At 64.3% G+C, this 7,390-nt stretch overlaps 1 non-coding gene across 1 annotated transcript in view; it reads left to right on the forward strand.

The window, feature by feature from the left end:
- Nucleotides 1-7,372: 7,372 nt before the first annotated feature.
- Nucleotides 7,373-7,390, forward strand: part of LOC140110752 (18S ribosomal RNA) — a 1,884-nt gene continuing 1,866 nt past the window's right edge. Inside the window, exon 1 of the ribosomal RNA XR_011851572.1 lies at nucleotides 7,373-7,390. This exon is cut by the window's right edge and continues 1,866 nt beyond it. This is a non-coding gene — a ribosomal RNA (18S ribosomal RNA).

A 7,390-nucleotide genomic window follows, 5' to 3' on the forward strand; every position in this document is an offset into this window, starting at 1 on the left:
GGCGGCTGCCAACTCATGGCTTGCCCGCTGGATGGCCTTTCGGAGGCTTCTGAAAAAGAACTGTCAGGCGGGCACCTCTCGGAAGAACCGCAGACCAAAACGACCGGTAAAAATTTTGGGCGATCCGACCCGTAGTGCACCTTCGGCGGCAGAGAAAAGCAACAAAAATACCGGTCAGAGAAGGGGAGTTTTGGTCGACTCTGCCAGGTTTTTGCACTAAGTCAGATCCGTAATGCCAGCGGGACTGAGTCGCTTTTGCGTGCCGTGGTCCTGGAGGCCTGCTCGGACAGGGCGGTCCTTTCGGGTCCCGCGGGAAGGGGCATTTCATGTTCCTCTGCGGGAGGTGGTCCATTTTCTGCGGGAAATGGCGAGCCCCTTCGGCTGCAAGAGTGTGTAGGTCCCGCTCAACAGTCTACGTCCTTAACCATCGGGGACTTTGTAGATTTTGGTCAAGATCGCCCCCCGCATGTCCTAGCGGGAGGTCTCCGCGGCGGAGGCCGGAAAAGGTGCGAGGTGAGCGGCATGGTATGACTGGGCTCGTGCCGCTCACTGCTACCCGGAGCGTGGCGCCCTCCGGGTAAAAGGCTAGCCGGGGCGAGCAGGTGGGTTGACGGGCGCATAAGCCACGCCGTCCCCGCCGTACAAGGTGCCGGTGGCCTGGCGAACCACCGGCGTAAGGCTAGACAGGGCGGACCGCGGGGCAGAGGGCGCATAAGCCACGCCGTCCCCGCTGTACAAGGTGCCGGTGGCCTGGCGAACCACCGGCGTAAGGCTAGCCAAGGGCGTACCGCGGGGCAGAGGGCGCATAAGCCACGCTCTCTCTCCATCCCACCAGAACAAGCGAAAAATTTTCAAAGTGTGGGAGAACCGGGGACCCGACCGGTGGCACTCTGCCTCTCGCTGCCGCCCTCCTGGAAGCGTCCTCGGTCACTCGGTGTCCGGCAGATTTCAGAGCTCCGGAATGGTGAAAAAGAACCGGTGAGAGGGCGAAACCGGCTTCTCTCTGCCGGGCGAGGACCACCGCAGGCGGCAAGGGACGTCTGCCAGGAGACGGCGCTGCGGGCAGGCTTTAAAAGTGCATGGGGTTTTGGCCTCGGCGAAAGTCGAAAAAAATTTGCGGTCGGAGCTGTCTGCCCCGGCCGGGGAAGGCTCACCGCCGGCGGCTGCCAACCCCTGGCTTGCCCGCTGGATGCCCTTTCGGAGGCTGCTGAAAAAGAACTGTCAGGCGGGCACCTCTCGGAAGAACCGCAGACCAAAACGACCGGTAAAAATTTTGGGCGATCCGACCCTCAGTGCACCTTCGGCGGCAGAGAAAAGCAACAAAAACACCGGTCAAAGAAGGGAGGTTTTGGTCGACTCTGCCTGGTTTTTGCACAAAGTCAGATCCGTAATGCCAGCGGGACTGAGTCGCTTTTGCGTGCCGTGGTCCTGGAGGCCTGCTCGGACAGAGCGGTCCTTCGGGTCCCGCGGGAAGGGGCATTTCATGTTCCTCTGCGGGAGGTGGTCCATTTTCTGCGGGAAATGGCGAGCCCCATCGGCTACAAGAGTGTGTAGGTCCCGCTCAACAGTCTACGTCCTTAACCATCGGGGACTTTGTAGATTTTGGCAGAAATCGCCCCCCGCAGGTCCTAGCGGGAGGTCTCCGCGGCGGAGGCCGGAGAGGGCGCGAGGTGAGCGGCATGGTATGACTGGGTTCGTGCCGCTCACTGGTACCCGGAGCGTGGCGCCCTCCGGGTAAAAGGCTAGCCGGGGCGAGTAGGTGGGTTGACGGGCGCATAAGCCACGCCGTCCCCGCCGTACAAGGTGCCGGTGGCCTGGCGAACCACCGGCGTAAGGCCAGCCAGGGCGGACCGCGGGGCAGAGGGCGCATAAGCCACGCTCTCTCTCCATCCCACCAGAACAAGCGAAAAATTTTCAAAGTGTGGGAGAACCGGCGACCCGACCGGTGGCACTCTGCCTCTCGCTGCCGCCCTCCTGGAAGCGTCCTCGGTCACTCGGTGTCCGGCAGATTTCAGAGCTCCGGAATGGTGAAAAAGAACCGGAGAGGGGGCGACTCCGGCTTCTCTCTGCCGGGCGAGGACCACCGCAGGCGGCAAGGGACGTCTGACAGGAGACGGCGCTGCGGGCAGGCTTTAAAAGTGCATGGGGTTTTGGCCTCGGCGAAAGTCGAAAAAATTTTGCGGTCGGAGCCGTCTGCCCCGGCCGGGGAAGGCTCACCGCCGGCGGCTGCCAACCCCTGGCTTGCCCGCTGGATGGCCTTTCGGAGGCTGCTGAAAAAGAACTGTCAGGCGGGCACCTCTCGGAAGAACCGCAGACCAAAACGACCGGTAAAAATTTTGGGCGATCCGACCCTCAGTGCACCTTCGGCGGCAGAGAAAAGCATCAAAAATACCGGTCAAAGAAGCGAGGTTTTGGTCGACTCTGCCAGGTTTTTGCACAAAGTGTTGGCATCGTGCGGCGTCGCGCTTTGCCGTACCGTATCCCCAATGGAGCGGCGCCCGGCGGGGTAGGCTAGCCATGTGAGGTCGAGGGCGGGAGGACGGGACGTAAGCCAGGCCGTTCTCCACAAGAAATTCCGGACGCGGAGACCCCTTCTCCGCCCTACGGTCCCCAATGGGGTGGCGCCCGGCGGGTGAGGCTAGCCATGGGAGGACGGGACGTAAGCCAGGCCGTTCTCCACAAGAAATTCCGTACGCGGAGACCCCTTCTCCGCCCTACGGTCCCCAATGGGGTGGCGCCCGGCGGGTGAGGCTAGCCATGTGAGGTCGAGGGCGGGAGGACGGGACGTAAGCCAGGCCGTTCTCCACAAGTAAATTCCGGACGCGGAGACCCCTTCTCCGCCCTACGGTCCCCAATGGGGTGGCGCCCGGCGGGTGAGGCTAGCCGTGTGAGGTCGAGGGCGGGAGGACGGGACGTAAGCCAGGCCGTTCTCCACAAGTAAATTCCGGACGCGGAGACCCCTTCTCCGCCCTACGGTCCCCAATGGGGTGGCGCCCGGCGGGTGAGGCTAGCCATGTGAGGTCGAGGGCGGGAGGACGGGACGTAAGCCAGGCCGTTCTCCACAAGTAAATTCCGGACGCGGAGACCCCTTCTCCGCCCTACGGTCCCCAATGGGGTGGCTCCCGGCGGGTGAGGCTAGCCATGTGAGGTCGAGGGCGGGAGGACGGGACGCAAGCCAGGCCGTTCTCCACAAACTCCCAGCGGTAGAGTCTCGGCTCTCCGCTCTTTTGATCGATCTGACACAGCGCGATCCGGCGGGGCAGGGCACTTTGCTCGGTCAGGGGTATTGGCCCCGGCCGGTTTATGGTAAAGCGTTCCTTAGCCTCAGTCTTGGTCGCGCATCAATCCCCCGCTCCCCGTGAGCGGCTGTGGTCCTCTGCCTAAGGTTGTGTAGCGCGGTGCCAGTGTGGTCCTCGCACGGCCCCGCTCCTGCCACAGCGGTAGGACTCTCTGCTTCGGCTGAGGTTTGCTACGAAGCGTATGGAACGGGCGTACTCCACCGTACCGTGGGTGGGGGGCGGCGGCGGCGGCGGCAGCGTCCAGCGCGGAGCTCCGGCTCCCGCGGCAGCGCCTCGCCTAGTGTCCCTCGGGCAAGTCCAATCGCCCCCCGCCCGGTCGGAGAGCGCAGACACACCTCTGTGTCCACGGTTTATTTCCGCAGCACGAAAAGGGACGGCTCCCGCCTGCTCCTCGCGGCGGCGACGAGGCTTAGACCCACCGTGGCGTATCCGCGGTAGGTATGCTCGTCGGTCGGAGGAGCGGTTGCGGTCGAGTGGTCCCCAGTGTACCCTGTTAGCGCTGCCCGCCTACGCCTGAAGAGCTGCGGACCGAGAAAAAGGTTCGCTCCGCTGCTGACGGCGAAGCGCGCGGCACGCCGCGGAAGAGGAGAGGGAGCGGTCGCCCCCGGGGCGGCTCCCCTCCGAGTCCGGCAGAAGCAGAGATTGTAGCGGAGGGGGGGGTTTCTAAATTCCCCGGGCGTGTTATCCCCAGCGGTAGCCTTTGAACTCTTCAACCGCAAGCACGATCGCACGTTCACAGCACCCGTCACTAGGAGCCGGGCCAGAGGCGGGCGGCAGACGAAACCGACATGAGCGCTTAAGGGTATTGCACCCCCGGCGCCCAGACCCTGGAAATTGAGTCTGCCCCCAAAGCCCACCCGCGTCCTCCTTGGCGCTCCCGGAGTACATGGTCGTAGATGGGCCATCGGTCGCTAATGCCAAACTGCGTCCCAGGGGTGCGTCCCCTCTGACCAACGGCAGACCCATCCCTCTCGCCAATCCGCGGATCCCCGCCAGGTCCCGAACAGGGCTCGTCCTTTAGCGTTTCAAATGCGCCCTCCCCGCCATACGAGGGGTTGAGGACCGTAGCCTTCCCTTACGAGAGGCACCAGGGGTGCGCCTGCTCGAGGGCCCGGCCGTGGGCGTAACGCTTGGGCCGCCCGGGGGAGTCGGTAGACCAGGGGAGACCAACACTCGCACACGAACGTTGCCCGTGCTTTTGTGGAAGAGAGCTTCTTGCGAGGTTGTCGCTGCGGTGGCGCCCGGACAAACCCTATCCCTAAAACTTCTGGGGAATTGGCGTCTAAGCCTGCACCCTGCACGGTATCCCTGCACCCACGAAGGGGGCCGTGGAAGGCTTGGGGTCGCGCCGGCGAAACCGACCGGATGCCCGGGGTACTGAACCCCCGGGGTCCCACCCTGGAAATTGAGCCGTCCGACCCCGCCACGTCTTCCTAGTGCCCTCCTTGGCTCCCCCGCCTGTGGGCATCGTTAGGGGCTGCGGTCATCAGCGCCGGCTAAGCTTCGGCAACACGGCCGACCCACCCCTTCGGCGCCTGGGGGTGCCTGGTCCCAGTCCGGGCCGTTCCGTAGGGGCGGCTATCCCTTACATGAGGGACTCGGTGCGTCCGCTCGGGCTGCGGGGCTCCGGCTCCGACAGCCGGGGAGCTGGTTTTGACCGCGGGCCTCCACGGGAACCGGCAGGGACCGGACTAGGCGTCAAGCCGAAAATAACCCCGGCACCCTCTGCTTCCAAAGCGAGGGGACCTTTGGCCGAGCGGGGGCACCGGAAGCCGAACCGACCCCAACCCCTCTTCCTACCCCAGGGCTGGGCTGACCAATCCCCTGATCGGGTCTAAAATGGAAGAAGGGGATTCGAGGGAAGGGGCTGGCGGAAGGCAGTTGCCCGACGGAGTAGGCGAAGGCCAGGCCGTTTCCGAGTCCCGAGCAGAGGAGGGCGAACTCGGCTCTTCATCGACCGACGGCGAGGCGAGGGCGGTGGCTGCCGCGGGGAAGACTCCATTGCTCGTCAGCGCGCTAGGAGCGGGGCCGACTGGCTGCTCGGGGTATGGCATCCCCGGGGGCCCACCCTGGAAATCTTCGCTCCTCAGCCGCTGCAGGTTATAAGGTCCCGCCGCGCGTAAGCGCTCAACTCTCCGACCCACGGATGTCGAGCCCATGGTGAGCCGGCCGTTTCGTACGGGGAAAAGGGGTCCTCTGGCCCCACATCGATCGAGGGGGTTTAGATCCGCGGAGGCACGCACCGCGAGGCGAATCGCTGCTTTTCCCCAAGAGGTTAACCTTCAAACCACCGAGTAGGTTCGGGGCAGGGCCGACAGTCTGCACTGGGGTATTGCATCCCTGGTGGGGCGACCCTGGAAATCTCTGCCCCTTTCCACTCTTTCGGTTGGGCCTCTCGTCGGGGCGAGCGTAAGTCGGCAAGCAGACGTGGGAAGAGGCTTCTTACCGGTGACACTCCCTTCGTGAGAGAGGCAGGTACTCGCCCCGGACCCCGGTCCAAATCTGCGCGGGCCGGACGGCCTCGGCCCTAGCCGAAGGCCGCTCCCGCGAAGCCAGGGAGCCGAAAAAATAACCCCGACACCCTCCGCGACCTCGCGTGCTTCCAAAGCGAGGGGAAACTTTGGCCGAGCGGGGCACCCGAAGCCGAACCGACCCCAACCCCTCTTCTTACCCCAGGGCTGGGCTGACCAATCCCCTGATCGGGTCTAAAATGGAAGAAGGGGATTCGAGGGAAGGGGCTGGCGGAAGGCAGTTGCCCGACGGAGTAGGCGAAGGCCAGGCCGTTTCCAAATCCCGAGCCAGAGGAGGGCGAACGACGTTCTTCATCGACCGACGGCGAGGCTAGGGCGAGGGCGGTGGCTGCCGCGGGGAAGACTCCATTGCTTGCCAGCGTGCTAGGAGCGGGGCCGACAGGCTGCTCGGGGTATGGCATCCCCGGGGGCCCACCCTGGAAATCTTCGCTCCTCAGCCGCTGCAGGTTATAAGGTCCCGCCGCGCGTAAGCGCTCAACTCCCCGACCCACGGACGTCGAGCCCATGGTGAGCTGACAGTTTCGTACGGGGAAAAGGGGTCCTCTGGCCCCACATCGATCGAGGGGGTTTAGATCCGCGGAGGCACGCACCGCGAGGCGAATCGCTGCTTTTCCCCAAGAGGTTAACCTTCAAACCACCGAGTAGGTTCGGGGCAGGGCCGACTGTCTGCACTGGGGTATTGCATCCCTGGTGGGGCGACCCTGGAAATCTCTGCCCCTTTCCACTCTTTCGGTTGGGCCTCTCGTCGGGGCGAGCGTAAGTCGGCAAGCAGACGTGGGAAGAGGCTTCTTACCGGTGACACTCCCTTCGTGAGAGAGGCAGGTACTCGCCCCGCACCCCGGTCCAAATCTGCTCGGTCCGGCCGTCGTCGGCCCTAGCCGAAGGCCGCTCCCGCGAAGCCAGGCGATCCGAACCGAGGATCCGCGCGAGCCTTCTCCAAGCCCTCTGCCGGGCGCTGGTGTTGAAAGCGTAGCGGACCCTGTTCGCCGGAGCGATAGGAGCGGAGCACCGGTCCCGCAGGGTTGAAAGCTGGGTAGCAGCGCCGTAGCTTCCCTCCCAGCCTTCCCCCGGACCTGGCGCCCGATCCCCTCCGCTCCTCTGTGCGTTGGCGGGCGGCGCTGCATGGGTACGTCGCGACGGCTCCTATCGTCTCTCTCGCTTAACAGTGTGGAGAGGTGGTGGTGGAGCTGTCCGACACTCGAGGTGCTGAAGTTGAGCGTCCAATGCTTTCCTTCTATGCGCAGCCTACAGGAGCTGTCCGAGCTTCGGAGGTGCTGATGGAGGTGAGAGTCGAGCGCCACTTCTTGGCTGAACTGAGTGGGGAAAGCCAGCGACTGCGAGAGGGAGGGGAAGGGAAGGCTTTTTCGGGTCCTTGGAAGGGACCGAGAGCATCTTTCTTGCCCCCCTGCCCTAAGCTCCATCCAATGTTGTCTGCGAGGTCTTCTCCGGCGGCGGAGAAGCGCTGCGGTAGCAGCAGCAGCAACGAGCGTTCCCATTAGCTCACGGAGCCTGACTCCAAGAGTCTACCCCTCAGAGCTCGGCTACCTGGTTGATCCTGCC

The sequence above is a fragment of the Engystomops pustulosus genome, unplaced genomic scaffold (assembly GCF_040894005.1).
Source record: "Engystomops pustulosus unplaced genomic scaffold, aEngPut4.maternal MAT_SCAFFOLD_310, whole genome shotgun sequence".
In the NCBI taxonomy this organism is placed as follows: Eukaryota; Metazoa; Chordata; class Amphibia; order Anura; family Leptodactylidae; genus Engystomops; species Engystomops pustulosus.